We start from the raw sequence: 20,513 nt of genomic DNA on the forward strand, positions 1-20,513 counted from the left end.
ATCGTAAATTGCCACTCACTGCCTATCCTAATTCAGACCCTCCGATTCACACCACCCCGTGATGTTTTTCTCATTCCTACTAGTGAATGTAATGTAACACACACCCATACAATGCACACCACCCCGTGATGTTTTTCTCACTCCTACTTGTGAATGTAATGTAACACACACCATTACAATGCGCACCACCCCATGATGTTTTTCTCACTCCTACTAGTGAATGTAATGTAACACACACCCATACAATGCACACGACCCCGCGATGTTTTTCAGAAACATATCCTACATTGCCACTGCATGTTCTCTGTCCTTCCCATGCTGACCACCCCTCAGTGCTTTTCTCCATCCTACATTGCCACTCACTGCCTATCCTAATACAGACCCTCCCATTCACACCACCCCATGATGTTTTTCTCACTACTACTAGTGAATGTAATTTAACACACACCCATACAATGCGCACCACCCCGCGATGTTTTTCAGAAGCCTATCCTACATTGCCACTGCATGTTACCTGACCTCCCCATGCTGACCACCCCGCGGTGCTTTTCTCCATCCTACATTGCCACTCACTTCCTATTATAATTCAGACCCTCCGATTCACACCACCCCGTGATGTTTTTCTCACTCCTACTAGTGAATGTAATGTAACACACACCCATACAATGTGCACCACCCCGTGATGTTTTTCTCACTCCTACTAGGGAATGTAATGTAACACACACGCATACAATGCGCACGACCCCGTGATGTTTTTCTCACTCCTACTAGTGAATGTAATGTACCACACACGCATACAATGCGCACCACCCCGCGATGTTTTTCAGAAACCTATCCTACATTGCCACTGCATGTTCCCTGACCTCCCCATGCTGACCAGCCCGCGGTGCTTTTCTCCATCCTACATTGCCACTCACTGCCTGTCCTAATTCAGACCCTCCGATTCACACCACCCAGTGATGTTTTTCTCATTCCTACTAGTGAATGTAATGTAACACACACCCATACAATGCACACCACCCCGTGATGTTTTTCTCACTCCTACTAGTGAATGTAATGTAACACACACCTATACAATGCACACGACCCCGCGATGTTTTTCAGTAACCTATCCTACATTGCCACTGCATGTTCTCTGTCCTCCCCATGCTGACCACCCCTCAGTGCTTTTCTCCATCCTACATTGCCACTCACTGCCTATCCTAATTCAGACCCTCCGATTCACACCACCCCGTGATGTTTTTCTCTCTCCTACTAGTGAATGTAATGTAACACACACCCATACAATGCGCACCACTCCGTGATGTTTTTCTCACTCCTACTAGTGAATGTAATGTAACACACACCCATACAATGCGCACCACCACGCGATGTTTTTCAGAAACCTATCCTACATTGCCACTGCATGTTCCCTGACCTCCCCATGCTGAGCACCCCGCGGTGCTTTTCTCCATCCTACATTGCCACTCACTGCCTATCCTAATTCTGACCCTCAGATTCACACCACCCCGTGATGTTTTTCTCACTCCTACTAGTGAATGTAATGTAACACACACCCATACAATGCGCACCACTCCATGATGTTTTTCTCACTCCTACTAGTGAATGTAATGTAACACACACCCATACAATGCGCACCACGCCGTGATGTTTTTCTCACTCCTACTAGTGAATGTAATGTAACACACACGCATACAATGCGCACCACCCCGCGATGTTTTTCAGAAACCTATCCTACATTGCCACTGCACGTTCCCTGACCTCCCCATGCTGACCACCCCGCGGTACTTTTCTCCATCCTACATTGCCACTCACTGCCTGTCCTAATTCAGAACCTCCGATTCACACCACCCCGTGATGTTTTTCTCACTCCTACTAGTGAATGTAATGTTACACACACCCATACAATGCGCACCAGCCCGTGATGTTTTTCTCACTCCTACTAGTGAATGTAATGTAACACACACCCATACAATGCACACCACCCCGCGAGGTTTTTCAGAAACCTATCCTACATTGCCACTGCATGTTCCCTGACCTCCCTATGCTGACCACCCCGCGGGGATTTTATCCATCCTACATTGCCACTCACTGCCTATCCTAATTCAGACCCTCCGATTCACAATACCACGTGATGTTTTTCTCACTCCTACTAGTGAATGTAATGTGACACACACCCATACAATGCGCACCACCCCGTGATGTTTTTCTCACTCCTACTAGTGAATGTAATGTAACACACACCCAGACAATGCGCCCCACCCCGCCATGTTTTTCACAAACCTATCCTACATTGCCACTGCTTCTTCCCTGACCTCCCCATGCTGACCAACCCGCGGTGATTTTCTCCATCCTACATTGCCACTCACTGCCTATCCTAATTCAGACCCTCCGATTCACACCACCCCATGATGTTTTTCTCACTCCTACTAGTGAATGTAATGTGACACACATCCATACAATGCGCACCACCCCGTGATGTTTTTCTCACTCCTACTAGTGAATGTAATGTAACACACACCCATACAATGCGCACCACCCAGTGATGTTTTTCTCACTACTACTAGTGAATCTAATGTAACACACACCCATACAATGCGCACCACCCCGTGATGTTTTTCTCACTCCTACTAGTGAGTGTAATGTAACACACACCCATACAATGCGCACCACCCCGTGATGTTTTTCTCACTCCTACTAGTGAATGTAATGTAACACACACCCATACAATGCACACCACCCCGTGATATTTTTCTCACTCCTACTAGTGAATGTAATGTAACACACACCCATACAATGCTCACCACCGCGTGATGTTTTTCTCACTCCTACTAGTGAATGTAATGTAACACACACCCATACAATGCGCACCACCCCGTGATGTTTTTCTCACTTCTACTAGTGAATGTAATGTAACACACACCCATACAATGCGCACCACCCCGTGATGTTTTTCTCACTCCTACTAGTGAATAGAATGTAACACACACCCATACAATGCGCACCACCGCGTGATGTTTTTCTCACTCCTACTAGTGAATCTAATGTAACACACACCCATACAATGCGCACCACCCCGTGATGTTTTTCTCACTCCTACTAGTGAATGTAATGTAACACACACCCATACAATGCGCACCACCCCGTGATGTTTTTCTCACTCCTACTAGTGAATGTAATGTAACACACACCCATACAATGCGCACCACCCCGTGATGTTTTTCTCACTCCTACTAGTGAATGCAATGTAACACACACCCATACAATGCCCACAACCCCATGATGTTTTTCTCACTCCTACTAGTGAATAGAATGTAACACACACCCATATAATGCGCACCACCGCGTGATGTTTTTCTCACTCATACTAGTGAATCTAATGTAACACACACCCATACAATGCGCACCACCCCGTGATGTTTTTCTCACTCCTACTAGTGAATGTAATGTGACACACACCCATAAAATGCGCACCACTCCATGATGTTTTTCTCACTCCTACTAGTGAATGTAATGTAACAAACACCCATACAATGCGAACAACCCCGTGATGTTTTTCTCACTCCTACTAGTGAATGTAATGTAACACACACCCATACAATGCGCACCACCCCGCGATGTTTTTCAGAAACCTATCCTACATTGCCACTGCATGTTACCTGACCTCCACATGCTAACCACCCCGCGGTGCGTTTCTCCATCCTACATTGCCACTCACTGCCTATCCTAATTCAGACCCTCCGATTCACACCACCCCGTGATGTTTTTCTCTCTCCTACTAGTGAATGTAATGTAACACACACCCATACAATGCGCACCACTCCGTGATGTTTTTCTCACTCCTACTAGTGAATGTAATGTAACACACAACCATACAATGCGCACCACCCCGCGATGTTTTTCAGAAACCTATCCTACATTGCCACAGCATGTTCCCTGACCTCCCCATGCTGACCAGCGCGCGGTGCTTTTCTCCATCCTACATTGCCACTCACTGCCTATCCTAATTCAGACCCTCCGATTCACACCACCCCGTGATGTTTTTCTCATTCCTACTAGTGAATGTAATGTAACACACACCCATACAATGCACACCACCCCGTGATGTTTTTCTCACTCCTACTAGTGAATGTAATGTAACACACACCATTACAATGCGCACCACCCCGTGATGTTTTTCTCACTCCTACTAGTGAATGTAATGTAACACACACCCATACAATGCACACGACCCCGCGATGCTTTTCAGAAACATATCCTACATTGCCACTGCATGTTCTCTGTCCTCCCCATGCTGACCAACCCTCAGTGCTTTTCTCCATCCTACATTGCCACTCACTGCCTATCCTAATACAGACCCTCCCACTCACACCACCCCGTGATGTTTTTCTCACTACTACTAGTGAATGTAATTTAACACACACCCATACAATGCGCACCACCCCGCGATGTTTTTCAGAAACCTATCCTACATTGCCACTGCATGTTACCTGACCTCCCCATGGTGACCAACCCGCGGTGCTTTTCTCCATCCTACATTGCCACTCACTGCCTATTATAATTCAGACCCTCCGATTCACACCACCCCGTGATGTTTTTCTCACTCCTACTAGTGAATGTAATGTAACACACACCCATACAATGCGCACCACACCGTGATGTTTTTCTCACTCCTACTAGTGAATGTAATGTAACACACACCCATACAATGCGCACCACCCCGCGATGTTTTTCAGAAACCTATCCTACATTGCCACTGCATGTTCCCTGACCTTCTCATGCTGACCACCCCGCGGTGCCTTTCGCCATCCTACATTGCCACTCACTGCCTATCCTAATTCAGACCCTCCGATTCACACCACCCCACAATGTTTTTCTCATCCTACTAGTGAATGTAATTTAACACACACCCATACAATGCGCACCACCACGCGATGTTTTTCTCACTCCTACTAGTGAATGTAATGTAACACACACCCATACAATGCGCACCACCCCGTGATGTTTTTCTCACTCCTACTAGTGAATGTAATGTAACACACACGCATACAATGCGCACCACCCCGTGATGTTTTTCAGAAACCTATCCTACATTGCCACTGCATGTTCCCTGACCTCCCCATGCTGACCACCCCGCGGTACTTTTCTCCATCCTACATTGCCACTCACTGCCTGTCCTAATTCAGAACCTCCGATTCACACCACCCCGTGATGTTTTTCTCACTCCTACTAGTGAATGTAATGTAACACACACCCATACAATGCGCATCACCCCGTGATGTTTTTCTCACTCCTACTAGTGAATGTAATGTAACACACACCCATACAATGCACACCACCCCGCGATGTTTTTCAGAAACCTATCCTACATTGCCACTGCATAATCCCTGACCTCCCTATGCTGACCACCCCGAGGGGATTTTATCCATCCTACATTGCCACTCACTGCCTATCCTAATTCAGACCCTCCGATTCACACCACCCCATGATGTTTTTCTCACTCCTACTAGTGAATGTAATGTGACACACACCCATACAATGCGGACCACCCAGTGATGTTTTTCTCACTCCTACTAGTGAATGTAATGTAACACACACCCATACAATGCGCACCACCCCGTGATGTTTTTCTCACTCCTACTAGTGAATGTAATGTAACACACACCCATACAATGCGCACCACCCCGTGATGTTTTTCTCACTCCTACTAGTGAATCTAATGTAACACACACCCATACAATGCGCACCACCCCGTGATGTTTTTCTCACTCCTACTAGTGAATGTAATGTAACACACACCCATACAATGCGCACCAACCCGTGATGTTTTTCTCACTCCTACTAGTGAATGTAATGTAACACACACACATACAATGCGCACCACGCCGTGATGTTTTTCTCACTCCTACTAGTGAATGTAATGTAACACACACCCATACAATGCGCACCACCCCATGATGTTTTTCTCATTCCTACTAGTGAATGTAATGTAACACACACCCATACAATGCGCACCACCCCGTGATGTTTTTCTCACTCCTACTAGTGAATAGAATGTAACACACACCCATACATTGCGCACCACCGCGTGATGTTTTTCTCACTCCTACTAGTGAATGTAATGTAACACACACCCATACAATGCGCACCACCCCGTGATGTTTTTCTCACTCCTACTAGTGAATGTAATGTAACACACACCCATACAATGCGCACCACCCCGTGATGTTTTTCTCACTCCTACTAGTGAATGTAATGTGACACACACCCATACAATGCGCACCACTCCATGATGTTTTTTTCACTCCTACTAGTGAATGTAATGTAACAAACACCCATACAATGCGCACAACCCCGTGATGTTTTTCTCACTCCTACTAGTGAATGTAATGTAACACACACCCATACAATGCGCACCACCCTGCGATGTTTTTCAGAAACCTATCCTACATTGCCACTGCATGTTCCCTGACCTCCCCATGCTGACCAGCGCGCGGTGCTTTTCTCCATCTTACATTGCCACTCACTGCCTATCCTAATTCAGACCCTCCGATTCACACCACCCCGTGATGTTTTTCTCATTCCTACTAGTGAATGTAATGTAACACACACCCATACAATGCGCACCACCCCGTGATGTTTTTCTCACTCCTACTAGTGAATAGAATGTAACACACACCCATACAATGCGCACCACCGCGTGATGTTTTTCTCACTCCTACTAGTGAATGTAATGTAACACACACCCATACAATGCGCACCACCCCGCGATGTTTTTCAGAAACCTATCCTACATTGCCACTGCATGTTCCCTGACCTCCCCATGCTGACCAGCCCGCGGTGCTTTTCTCCATCGTAAATTGCCACTCACTGCCTATCCTAATTCAGACCCTCCGATTCACACCACCCCGTGATGTTTTTCTCATTCCTACTAGTGAATGTAATGTAACACACACCCATACAATGCACACCACCCCGTGATGTTTTTCTCACTCCTACTTGTGAATGTAATGTAACACACACCATTACAATGCGCACCACCCCATGATGTTTTTCTCACTCCTACTAGTGAATGTAATGTAACACACACCCATACAATGCACACGACCCCGCGATGTTTTTCAGAAACATATCCTACATTGCCACTGCATGTTCTCTGTCCTTCCCATGCTGACCACCCCTCAGTGCTTTTCTCCATCCTACATTGCCACTCAATGCCTATCCTAATACAGACCCTCCCATTCACACCACCCCATGATGTTTTTCTCACTACTACTAGTGAATGTAATTTAACACACACCCATACAATGCGCACCACCCCGCGATGTTTTTCAGAAGCCTATCCTTCATTGCCACTGCATGTTACCTGACCTCCCCATGCTGACCACCCCGCGGTGCTTTTCTCCATCCTACATTGCCACTCACTTCCTATTATAATTCAGACCCTCCGTTTCACACCACCCCGTGATGTTTTTCTCACTCCTACTAGTGAATGTAATGTAACACACACCCATTCAATGCGCACCACCCCGCTATGTTTTTCAGAAACCTATCCTACATTGCCACTGCATGTTCCCTGACCTTCTCATGCTGACCACCCCGCGGTGCCTTTCGCCATCCTACATTGCCACTCACTGCCTATCCTAATTCAGACCCTCCGATTCACACCACCCCGCGATGTTTTTCTCATCCTACTAGTGAATGTAATTTAACACACACCCATACAATGCGCACCACCACGCGATGTTTTTCTCACTCCTACTAGTGAATGTAATGGAACACACACCCAGACAATGCGCACCACTCCGCGATGTTTTTCACAAACCTATCCTACATTGCCACTGCTTGTTCCCTGACCTCCCCATGCTGACCACCCCGCGGTGATTTTCTCCATCCTACATTGCCACTCACTGCCTATCCTAATTCAGACACTCCGATTCACACCACCCCGTGATGTTTTTCTCACTCCTACTAGTGAATGTAATGTGACACACACCCATACAATGCGCACCACCCCGTGATGTTTTTCTCACTCCTACTAGTGAATGTAATGTAACACACACCCATACAATGCGCACCACCCCGTGATGTTTTTCTCACTCCTACTAGTGAATCTAATGTAACACACACCCATACAATGCGCACCAACCCGTGATGTTTTTCTCACTCCTACTAGTGAATGTAATGTAACACACACCCATACAATGCACACCACCCCGTGATGTTTTTCTCACTCCTACTAGTGAATGTAATGTAACACACACCCATACAATGCGCACCACCCCGTGATGTTTTTCTCACTCCTACTAGTGAATCTAATGTAACACACACCCATACAATGCGCACCACCCCGTGATGTTTTTCTCACTCCTACTAGTGAATGTAATGTAACACACACCCATACAATGCGCACCACCCCGTGATGTTTTTCTCACTCCTACTAGTGAATGTAATGTAACACACACCCATACAATGCGCACCACCCCGTGATGCTTTTCTCTCTCCTACTAGTGAATGTAATGTAACACACACCCATACAATGCGCACCACCCCGTGATGTTTTTCTCACTCCTACTAGTGAATGTAATGTAACACACACCCATACAATGCGCACCACCCCGTGATGTATTTCTCACTCCTACTAGTGAATAGAATGTAACACACACCCATACAATGCGCACCACCGCGTGATGTTTTTCTCACTCCTACTAGTGAATCTAATGTAACACACACCCATACAATGCGCATCACCCCGTGATGTTTTTCTCACTCCTACTAGTGAATGTAATGTAACACACACCCATACAATGTGCACCACCCCGTGATGTTTTTCTCACTCCTACTAGGGAATGTAATGTAACACACACGCATACAATGCGCACGACCCCGTGATGTTTTTCTCCCTCCTACTAGTGAATGTAATGTACCACACACGCATACAATGCGCACCACCCCGCGATGTTTTTCAGAAACCTATCCTACATTGCCACTGCATGTTCCCTGACCTCCCCATGCTGACCAGCCCGCGGTGCTTTTCTCCATCCTACATTGCCACTCACTGCCTGTCCTAATTCAGACCCTCCGATTCACACCACCCAGTGATGTTTTTCTCATTCCTACTAGTGAATGTAATGTAACACACACCCATACAATGCACACCACCCCGTGATGTTTTTCTCACTCCTACTAGTGAATGTAATGTAACACACACCTATACAATGCACACGACCCCGCGATGTTTTTCAGAAACCTATCCTACATTGCCACTGCATGTTCTCTGTCCTCCCCATGCTGACCACCCCTCAGTGCTTTTCTCCATCCTACATTGCCACTCACTGCCTATCCTAATTCAGACCCTCCGATTCACACCACCCCGTGATGTTTTTCTCTCTCCTACTAGTGAATGTAATGTAACACACACCCATACAATGCGCACCACTCCGTGATGTTTTTCTCACTCCTACTAGTGAATGTAATGTAACACACACCCATACAATGCGCACCACCACGCGATGTTTTTCAGAAACCTATCCTACATTGCCACTGCATGTTCCCTGACCTCCCCATGCTGAGCACACCGCGGTGCTTTTCTCCATCCTACATTGCCACTCACTGCCTATCCTAATTCTGACCCTCAGATTCACACCACCCCGTGATGTTTTTCTCACTCCTACTAGTGAATGTAATGTTACACACACCCATACAATGCGCACCAGCCCGTGATGTTTTTCTCACTCCTACTAGTGAATGTAATGTAACACACACCCATACAATGCACACCACCCCGCGATGTTTTTCAGAAACCTATCCTACATTGCCACTGCATGTTCCCTGACCTCCCTATGCTGACCACCCCGCGGGGATTTTATCCATCCTACATTGCCACTCACTGCCTATCCTAATTCAGACCCTCCGATTCACAATACCACGTGATGTTTTTCTCACTCCTACTAGTGAATGTAATGTGACACACACCCATACAATGCGCACCACCCCGTGATGTTTTTCTCACTCCTACTAGTGAATGTAATGTAACACACACCCAGACAATGCGCCCCACCCCGCCATGTTTTTCACAAACCTATCCTACATTGCCACTGCTTCTTCCCTGACCTCCCCATGCTGACCAACCCGCGGTGATTTTCTCCATCCTACATTGCCACTCACTGCCTATCCTAATTCAGACCCTCCGATTCACACCACCCCATGATGTTTTTCTCACTCCTACTAGTGAATGTAATGTGACACACATCCATACAATGCGCACCACCCCGTGATGTTTTTCTCACTCCTACTAGTGAATGTAATGTAACACACACCCATACAATGCGCACCAACCCGTGATGTTTTTCTCACTCCTACTAGTGAATGTAATGTAACACACACCCATACAATGCGCACCACCCCGTGATGTTTTTCTCACTCCTACTAGTGAATGTAATGTAACACACACCCATACAATGCGCACCACCCCGTGATGTTTTTCTCACTCCTACTAGTGAATCTAATGTAACACACACCCATACAATGCGCACCACCCCGTGATGTTTTTCTCACTCCTACTAGTGAATGTAATGTAACACACACCCATACAATGCGCACCACCCCGTGATATTTTTCTCACTCCTACTAGTGAATGTAATGTAACACACACCCATACAATGCTCACCACCGCGTGATGTTTTTCTCACTCCTACTAGTGAATGTAATGTAACACACACCCATACAATGCGCACCACCCCGTGATGTTTTTCTCACTTCTACTAGTGAATGTAATGTAACACACACCCATACAATGCGCACCACCCCGTGATGTTTTTCTCACTCCTACTAGTGAATAGAATGTAACACACACCCATACAATGCGCACCACCGCGTGATGTTTTTCTCACTCCTACTAGTGAATCTAATGTAACACACACCCATACAATGCGCACCACCCCGTGATGTTTTTCTCACTCCTACTAGTGAATCTAATGTAACACACACCCATACAATGCGCACCACCCCGTGATGTTTTTCTCACTCCTACTAGTGAATGTAATGTAACACACACCCATACAATGCGCACCACCCCGTGATGTTTTTCTCACTCCTACTAGTGAATGCAATGTAACACACACCCATACAATGCCCACAACCCCATGATGTTTTTCTCACTCCTACTAGTGAATAGAATGTAACACACACCCATATAATGCGCACCACCGCGTGATGTTTTTCTCACTCATACTAGTGAATCTAATGTAACACACACCCATACAATGCGCACCACCCCGTGATGTTTTTCTCACTCCTACTAGTGAATGTAATGTGACACACACCCATAAAATGCGCACCACTCCATGATGTTTTTCTCACTCCTACTAGTGAATGTAATGTAACAAACACCCATACAATGCGAACAACCCCGTGATGTTTTTCTCACTCCTACTAGTGAATGTAATGTAACACACACCCATACAATGCGCACCACCCCGCGATGTTTTTCAGAAACCTATCCTACATTGCCACTGCATGTTACCTGACCTCCCCATGCTAACCACCCCGCGGTGCGTTTCTCCATCCTACATTGCCACTCACTGCCTATTATAATTCAGACCCTCCGATTCACACCACCCCGTGATGTTTTTCTCACTCCTACTAGTGAATGTAATGTAACACACACCCATACAATGCGCACCACACCGTGATGTTTTTCTCACTCCTACTAGTGAATGTAATGTAACACACACCCATTCAATGCGCACCACCCCGCGATGTTTTTCAGAAACCTATCCTACATTGCCACTGCATGTTCCCTGACCTTCTCATGCTGACCACCCCGCGGTGCCTTTCGCCATCCTACATTGCCACTCACTGCCTATCCTAATTCAGACCCTCCGATTCACACCACCACGCGATGTTTTTCTCACTCCTACTAGTGAATGTAATGGAACACACACCCAGACAATGCGCACCACCCCGCGATGTTTTTCACAAACCTATCCTACATTGCCACTGCTTGTTCCCTGACCTCCCCATGCTGACCACCCCGCGGTGATTTTCTCCATCCTACATTGCCACTCACTGCCTATCCTAATTCAGACCCTCCGATTCACACCACCCCGTGATGTTTTTCTCACTCCTACTAGTGAATGTAATGTGACACACACCCATACAATGCGCACCACCCCGTGATGTTTTTCTCACTCCTACTAGTGAATGTAATGTAACACACACCCATACAATGCGCACCACCCCGTGATGTTTTTCTCACTCCTACTAGTGAATCTAATGTAACACACACCCATACAATGCGCACCAACCCGTGATGTTTTTCTCACTCCTACTAGTGAGGGTAATGTAACACACACCCATACAATGCGCACCACCCCGTGATGTTTTTCTCACTCCTACTAGTGAATGTAATGTAACACACACCCATACAATGCGCACCACCCCTTGATGTTTTTCTCACTCCTACTAGTGAATCTAATGTAACACACACCCATACAATGCGCACCACCCCGTGATGTTTTTCTCACTCCTACTAGTGAATGTAATGTAACACACACCCATACAATGCGCACCACCCCGTGATGTTTTTCTCACTCCTACTAGTGAATCTAATGTAACACACACCCATACAATGCGCACCACCCCGTGATGTTTTTCTCACTCCTACTAGTGAATGTAATGTAACACACACCCATACAATGCGCACCACCCCGTGATGTTTTTCTCACTCCTACTAGTGAATAGAATGTAACACACACCCATACAATGCGCACCACCGCGTGATGTTTTTCTCACTCCTACTAGTGAATCTAATGTAACACACACCCATACAATGCGCACCACCCCGTGATGTTTTTCTCACTCCTACTAGTGAATGTAATGTAACACACACCCATACAATGCGCACCACCCCGTGATGTTTTTCTCACTCCTACTAGTGAATGTAATGTAACACACACGCATACAATGCGCACCACCCCGTGATGTTTTTCTCACTCCTACTAGTGAATGTAATGTACCACACACGCATACAATGCGCACCACCCCGCGATGTTTTTCAGAAACCTATCCTACATTGCCACTGCATGTTCCCTGACCTCCCCATGCTGACCAGCCCGCGGTGCTTTTCTCCATCCTACATTGCCACTCACTGCCTGTCCTAATTCAGACCCTCCGATTCACACCACCCCGTGATGTTTTTCTCATTCCTACTAGTGAATGTAATGTAACACACACCCATACAATGCACACCACCCCGTGATTTTTTTCTCACTCCTACTAGTGAATGTAATGTAACACACACCATTACAATGCGCACCACCCGTGATGTTTTTCTCACTCCTACTAGTGAATGTAATGTAACACACACCTATACAATGCACACGACCCCGCGATGTTTTTCAGAAACTTATCCTACATTGCCACTACATGTTCTCTGTCCTCCCCATGCTGACCACCCCTCAGTGCTTTTCTCCATCCTACATTGCCACTCACTGCCTATCCTAATTCAGACCCTCCGATTCACACCACCCCGTGATCTTTTTCTCTCTCCTACTAGTGAATGTAATGTAACCCACACCCATACAATGCGCACCACTCCGTGATGTTTTTCTCACTCCTACTAGTGAATGTAATGTAACACACAACCATACAATGCGCACCACCCCGCGATGTTTTTCAGAAACCTATCCTACATTGCCACTGCATGTTCCCTGACCTCCCCATGCTGACCAGCGCGCGGTGCTTTTCTCCATCCTACATTGCCACTCACTGCCTATCCTAATTCAGACCCTCCGATTCACACCACCCCGTGATGTTTTTCTCATTCCTACTAGTGAATGTAATGTAACACACACCCATACAATGCACACCGCCCCGTGATGTTTTTCTCACTCCTACTAGTGAATGTAATGTAACACACACCATTACAATGCGCACCACCCCGTGATGTTTTTCTCACTCCTACTAGTGAATGTAATGTAACACACACCCATACAATGCACACGACCCCGCGATGCTTTTCAGAAACATATCCTACATTGCCACTGCATGTTCTCTGTCCTCCCCATGCTGACCAACCCTCAGTGCTTTTCTCCATCCTACATTGCCACTCACTGCCTATCCTAATACAGACCCTCCCACTCACACCACCCCGTGATGTTTTTCTCACTACTACTAGTGAATGTAATTTAACACACACCCATACAATGCGCACCACCCCGCGATGTTTTTCAGAAACCTATCCTACATTGCCACTGCATGTTACCTGACCTCCCCATGGTGACCAACCCGCGGTGCTTTTCTCCATCCTACATTGCCACTCACTGCCTATTATAATTCAGACCCTCCGATTCACACCACCCCGTGATGTTTTTCTCACTCCTACTAGTGAATGTAATGTAACACACACCCATACAATGCGCACCACACCGTGATGTTTTTCTCACTCCTACTAGTGAATGTAATGTAACACACACCCATACAATGGGCACCACCCCGCGATGTTTTTCAGAAACCTATCCTACATTGCCACTGCATGTTCCCTGACCTTCTCATGCTGACCACCCCGCGGTGCCTTTCGCCATCCTACATTGCCACTCACTGCCTATCCTAATTCAGACCCTCCGATTCACACCACCCCACGATGTTTTTCTCATCCTACTAGTGAATGTAATTTAACACACACCCATACAATGCGCACCACCACGCGATGTTTTTCTCACTCCTACTAGTGAATGTAATGTAACACACACCCATACAATGCGCACCACCCCGTGATGTTTTTCTCACTCCTACTAGTGAATGTAATGTAACACACACGCATACAATGCGCACCACCCCGTGATGTTTTTCAGAAACCTATCCTACATTGCCACTGCATGTTCCCTGACCTCCCCATGCTGACCACCCCGCGGTACTTTTCTCCATCCTACATTGCCACTCACTGCCTGTCCTAATTCAGAACCTCCGATTCACACCACCCCGTGATGTTTTTCTCACTCCTACTAGTGAATGTAATGTAACACACACCCATACAATGCGCATCACCCCGTGATGTTTTTCTCACTCCTACTAGTGAATGTAATGTAACACACACCCATACAATGCACACCACCCCGCGATGTTTTTCAGAAACCTATCCTACATTGCCACTGCATAATCCCTGACCTCCCTATGCTGACCACCCCGAGGGGATTTTATCCAACCTACATTGCCACTCACTGCCTATCCTAATTCAGACCCTCCGATTCACACCACCCTGTGATGTTTTTCTCACTCCTACTAGTGAATGTAATGTGACACACACCCATACAATGCGGACCACCCAGTGATGTTTTTCTCACTCCTACTAGTGAATGTAATGTAACACACACCCATACAATGCGCACCACCCCGTGATGTTTTTCTCACTCCTACTAGTGAATGTAATGTAACACACACCCATACAATGCGCACCACCCCGTGATGTTTTTCTCACTCCTACTAGTGAATCTAATGTAACACACACCCATACAATGCGCACCACCCCGTGATGTTTTTCTCACTCCTACTAGTGAATGTAATGTAACACACACCCATACAATGCGCACCAACCCGTGATGTTTTTCTCACTCCTACTAGTGAATGTAATGTAACACACACCCATACAATGCGCACCACGCCGTGATGTTTTTCTCACTCCTACTAGTGAATGTAATGTAACACACACCCATACAATGCGCACCACCCCATGATGTTTTTCTCACTCCTACTAGTGAATGTAATGTAACACACACCCATACAATGCGCACCACCCCGTGATGTTTTTCTCACTCCTACTAGTGAATAGAATGTAACACACACCCATACATTGCGCACCACCGCGTGATGTTTTTCTCACTCCTACTAGTGAATGTAATGTAACACACACCCATACAATGCGCACCACCCCGTGATGTTTTTCTCACTCCTACTAGTGAATGCAATGTAACACACACCCATACAATGCGCACCACCCCGTGATGTTTTTCTCACTCCTACTAGTGAATGTAATGTGACACACACCCATACAATGCGCACCACTCCATGATGTTTTTTTCACTCCTACTAGTGAATGTAATGTAACAAACACCCATACAATGCGCACAACCCCGTGATGTTTTTCTCACTCCTACTAGTGAATGTAATGTAACACACACCCATACAATGCGCACCACCCTGCGATGTTTTTCAGAAACCTATCCTACATTGCCACTGCATGTTCCCTGACCTCCCCATGCTGACCAGCGCGCGGTGCTTTTCTCCATCCTACATTGCCACTCACTGCCTATCCTAATTCAGACCCTCCGATTCACACCACCCCGTGATGTTTTTCTCATTCCTACTAGTGAATGTAATGTAACACACACCCATACAATGCACACCACCCCGTGATGTTTTTCTCACTCCTACTAGTGAATGTAATGTAACACACACCATTGCAATGCGCACCACCCCGTGATGTTTTTCTCACTCCTACTAGTGAATGTAATGTAACACACACCCATACAATGCACACGACACGGCGATGTTTTTCAGAAACATATCCTACATTGCCACTGCATGTTCTCTGTCCTCCCCATGCTGACCACCCCTCAGTGCTTTTCTCCATCCTACATTGCCACTCACTGCCTATCCTAATACAGACCCTCCCATTCACACCACCCCGTGATGTTTTTCTCACTACTACTAGTAAATGTAATTTAACACACACCCATACAATGCGCACCACCCCGCGATGTTTTTCAGAAACCTATCCTACATTGCCACTGCATGTTCCCTGACCTCCCCATGCTGACCACCCCGCGGTGCTTTTCTCCATCCTACATTGCCACTCACTGCCTATCCTAATTCAGACCCTCTGATTCACACCACCCCGTGATGTTTTTCTCACTCCTACTAGTGAATGTAATGTAACACACACCCATACAATGCGCACCACCCCGTGAGGTTTTTCTCACTCCTACTAGTGAATGTAATGTAACACACACCCATACAATGCGCACCACCCCGTGATGTTTTTCTCACTCCTACTAGTGAATCTAATGTAACACACACCCATACAATGCGCACCACCCCGTGATGTTTTTCTCACTCCTACTAGTGAATGTAATGTAACACACACCCATACAATGCGCACCACCCCGTGATGTTTTTCTCACTCCTACTAGTGAATGTAATGTAACACACACCCATACAATGCGCACCACGCCGTGATGTTTTTCTCACTCCTACTAGTGAATGTAATGTAACACACACCCATACAATGCGCACCACCCCGTGATGTTTTTCTCACTCCTACTAGTGAATGTAATGTAACACACACCCATACAATGCGCACCACCCCGTGATGTTTTTCTCACTCCTACTAGTGAATGTAATGTAACACACACGCATACAATGCGCAACACCCCGCGAATTTTTCAGAAACCTATCCTACATTGCAACTGCATGTTCCCTGACCTCCCCATGCTGACCACCCCGTGGTACTTTTCTCCATCCTACATTGCCACTCACTGCCTGTCCTAATTCAGAACCTCCGATTCACACCACCCCGTGATGTTTTTCTCACTCCTACTAGTGAATGTAATGTTACACACACCCATACAATGCGCACCAGCCCGTGATGTTTTTCTCACTCCTACTAGTGAATGTAATGTAACACACACCCATACAACGCACACAACCCCGCGATGTTTTTCAGAAACCTATCCTACATTGCCACTGCATGTTCCCTGACCTCCCTATGCTGACCACCCCGCGGGGATTTTATCCATCCTACATTGCCACTCACTGCCTATCCTAATTCAGACCCTCCGATTCACAACACCCCGTGATGTTTTTCTCACTCCTACTAGTGAATGTAATGTGACACACACCCATACAATGCGCACCACCCCGTGATGTTTTTCTCACTCCTACTAGTGAATGTAATGGAACACACACCCAGACAATGCGCACCACCCCGCGATGTTTTTCACAAACCTATCCTACATTGCCACTGCTTGTTCCCTGACCTCCCCATGCTGCCCACCCCGCGGTGATTTTCTCCATCCTACATTGCCACTCACTGCCTATCCTAATTCAGACCCTCCGATTCACACCACCCCGTGATGTTTTTCTCACTCCTACTAGTGAATGTAATGTGACACACAACCATACAATGCGCACCACCCCGTGATGTTTTTCTCACTCCTACTAGTGAATGTAATGTAACACACACCCATACAATGCGCACCACCCCGTGATGTTTTTCTCACTCCTACTATTGAATCTAATGTAACACACACCCATACAATGCGCACCAACCCGTGATGTTTTTCTCACTCCTACTAGTGAATGTAATGTAACACACACCAATACAATGCGCACCACCCCGTGATGTTTTTCTCACTCCTACTAGTGAATGTAATGTAACACACACCCATACAATGCGCACCACCCCGTGATGTTTTTCTCACTCCTACTAGTGAATCTAATGTAACACACACCCATACAATGCGCACCACCCCGTGATGTTTTTCTCACTCCTACTAGTGAATGTAATGTAACACACACCCATACAATGCGCACCACTCCGTGATGTTTTTCTCACTCCTACTAGTGAATGTAATGTAACACACACCCATACAATGCTCACCACCCCGTGATGTTTTTCTCACTCCTACTAGTGAATGTAATGTAACACACACCCATACAATGCGCACCACCCCGTGATGTTTTTCTCACTCCTACTAGTGAATGTAATGTAACACACACCCATACAATGCGCACCACCCCGTGATGTTTTTCTCACTCCTACTAGTGAATAGAATGTAACACACACCCATACAATGCGCACCACCGCGTGATGTTTTTCTCACTCCTACTAGTGAATCTAATGTAACACACACCCATACAATGCGCACCACCCCGTGATGTTTTTCTCACTTCTACTAGTGAATGTAATGTAACACACACCCATACAATGCGCACCAGCCCGTGATGTTTTTCTCACTCCTACTAGTGAATGTAATGTAACACACACCCATACAATGCGCACCACCCCGTGATGTTTTTCTCACTCCTAGTAGTGAATGCAATGTAACACACACCCATACAATGCGCACCACCCCGCGATGTTTTTCAGAAACCTATCCTACATTGCCACTGCATGTTCCCTGACCTCCCCATGCTGACCAGCGCGCGGTGCTTTTCTCCATCCAACATTGCCACTCACTGCCTATCCTAATTCAGAACCTCCGATTCACACCACCCCGTGATGTTTTTCTCATTCCTACTAGTGAATGTAATGTAACACACACCCATACAATGCACACCACCCCGTGATGTTTTTCTCACTCCTACTAGTGAATGTAATGTAACACACACCCATACAATGCACACCACCCCGTGATTTTTTTCTCACTCCTACTAGTGAATGTAATGTAACACACACCATTACAATGCGCACCACCCCGTGATGTTTTTCTCACTCCTACTAGTGAATGTAATGTAACACACCTATACAATGCACACGACCCCGCGATGTTTTTCAGAAACCTATCCTACATTGCCACTGCATGTTCTCTGTCCTCCCCATGCTGACCACCCCTCAGTGCTTTTCTCCATCCTACATTGCCACTCACTGCCTATCCTAATTCAGACCCTCCGATTCACACCACCCCGTGATGTTTTTCTCTCTCCTACTAGTGAATGTAATGTAACACACACCCATACAATGCGCACCACTCCGTGATGTTTTTCTCACTCCTACTAGTGAATGTAATGTAACACACACCCATACAATGCGCACCACCACGCGATGTTTTTCAGAAACCTATCCTACATTGTCACTGCATGTTCCCTGACCTCCCCATGCTGAGCACCCCGCGGTGCTTTTCTCCATCCTACATTGCCACTCACTGCCTATCCTAATTCTGACCCTCAGATTCACACCACCCCGTGATGTTTTTCTCACTCCTACTAGTGAATGTAATGTAACACACACCCATACAATGCGCACCACTCCATGATGTTTTTCTCACTCCTACTAGTGAATGTAATGTAACAAACACCCATACAATGCGCACCACCCCATGATGTTTTTCTCACTCCTACTAGTGAATGTAATGTAACACACAACCATACAATGCGCACCACCCCGCGATGTTTTTCAGAAACCTATCCTACATTGCCACTGCATGTTCCCTGACCTCCCCATGCGAGACCAGCCCGCGGTGCTTTTCTCCATCCTACATTGCCACTCACTGCCTATCCTAATTCAGATCCTCCGATTCACAACACCCCGTGATGTTTTTCTCATTCCTACTAGTGAATGTAATGTAACACACACCCATACAATGTACACCACCCCGTGATGTTTTTCTCACTCCTACTAGTGAATGTAATGTAACACACACCATTACAATGCGCACCACCCCGTGATGTTTTTCTCACTTCTACTAGTGAATGTAATGTAACACACACCCATACAATGCACACGACCCCGCGAT

Source organism: Cavia porcellus, unplaced genomic scaffold, assembly GCF_034190915.1.
Source record: "Cavia porcellus strain 051 isolate PalLab524CR breed Dunkin Hartley unplaced genomic scaffold, mCavPor4.1 scaffold_28, whole genome shotgun sequence".
NCBI lineage: Eukaryota > Metazoa > Chordata > Mammalia > Rodentia > Caviidae > Cavia > Cavia porcellus.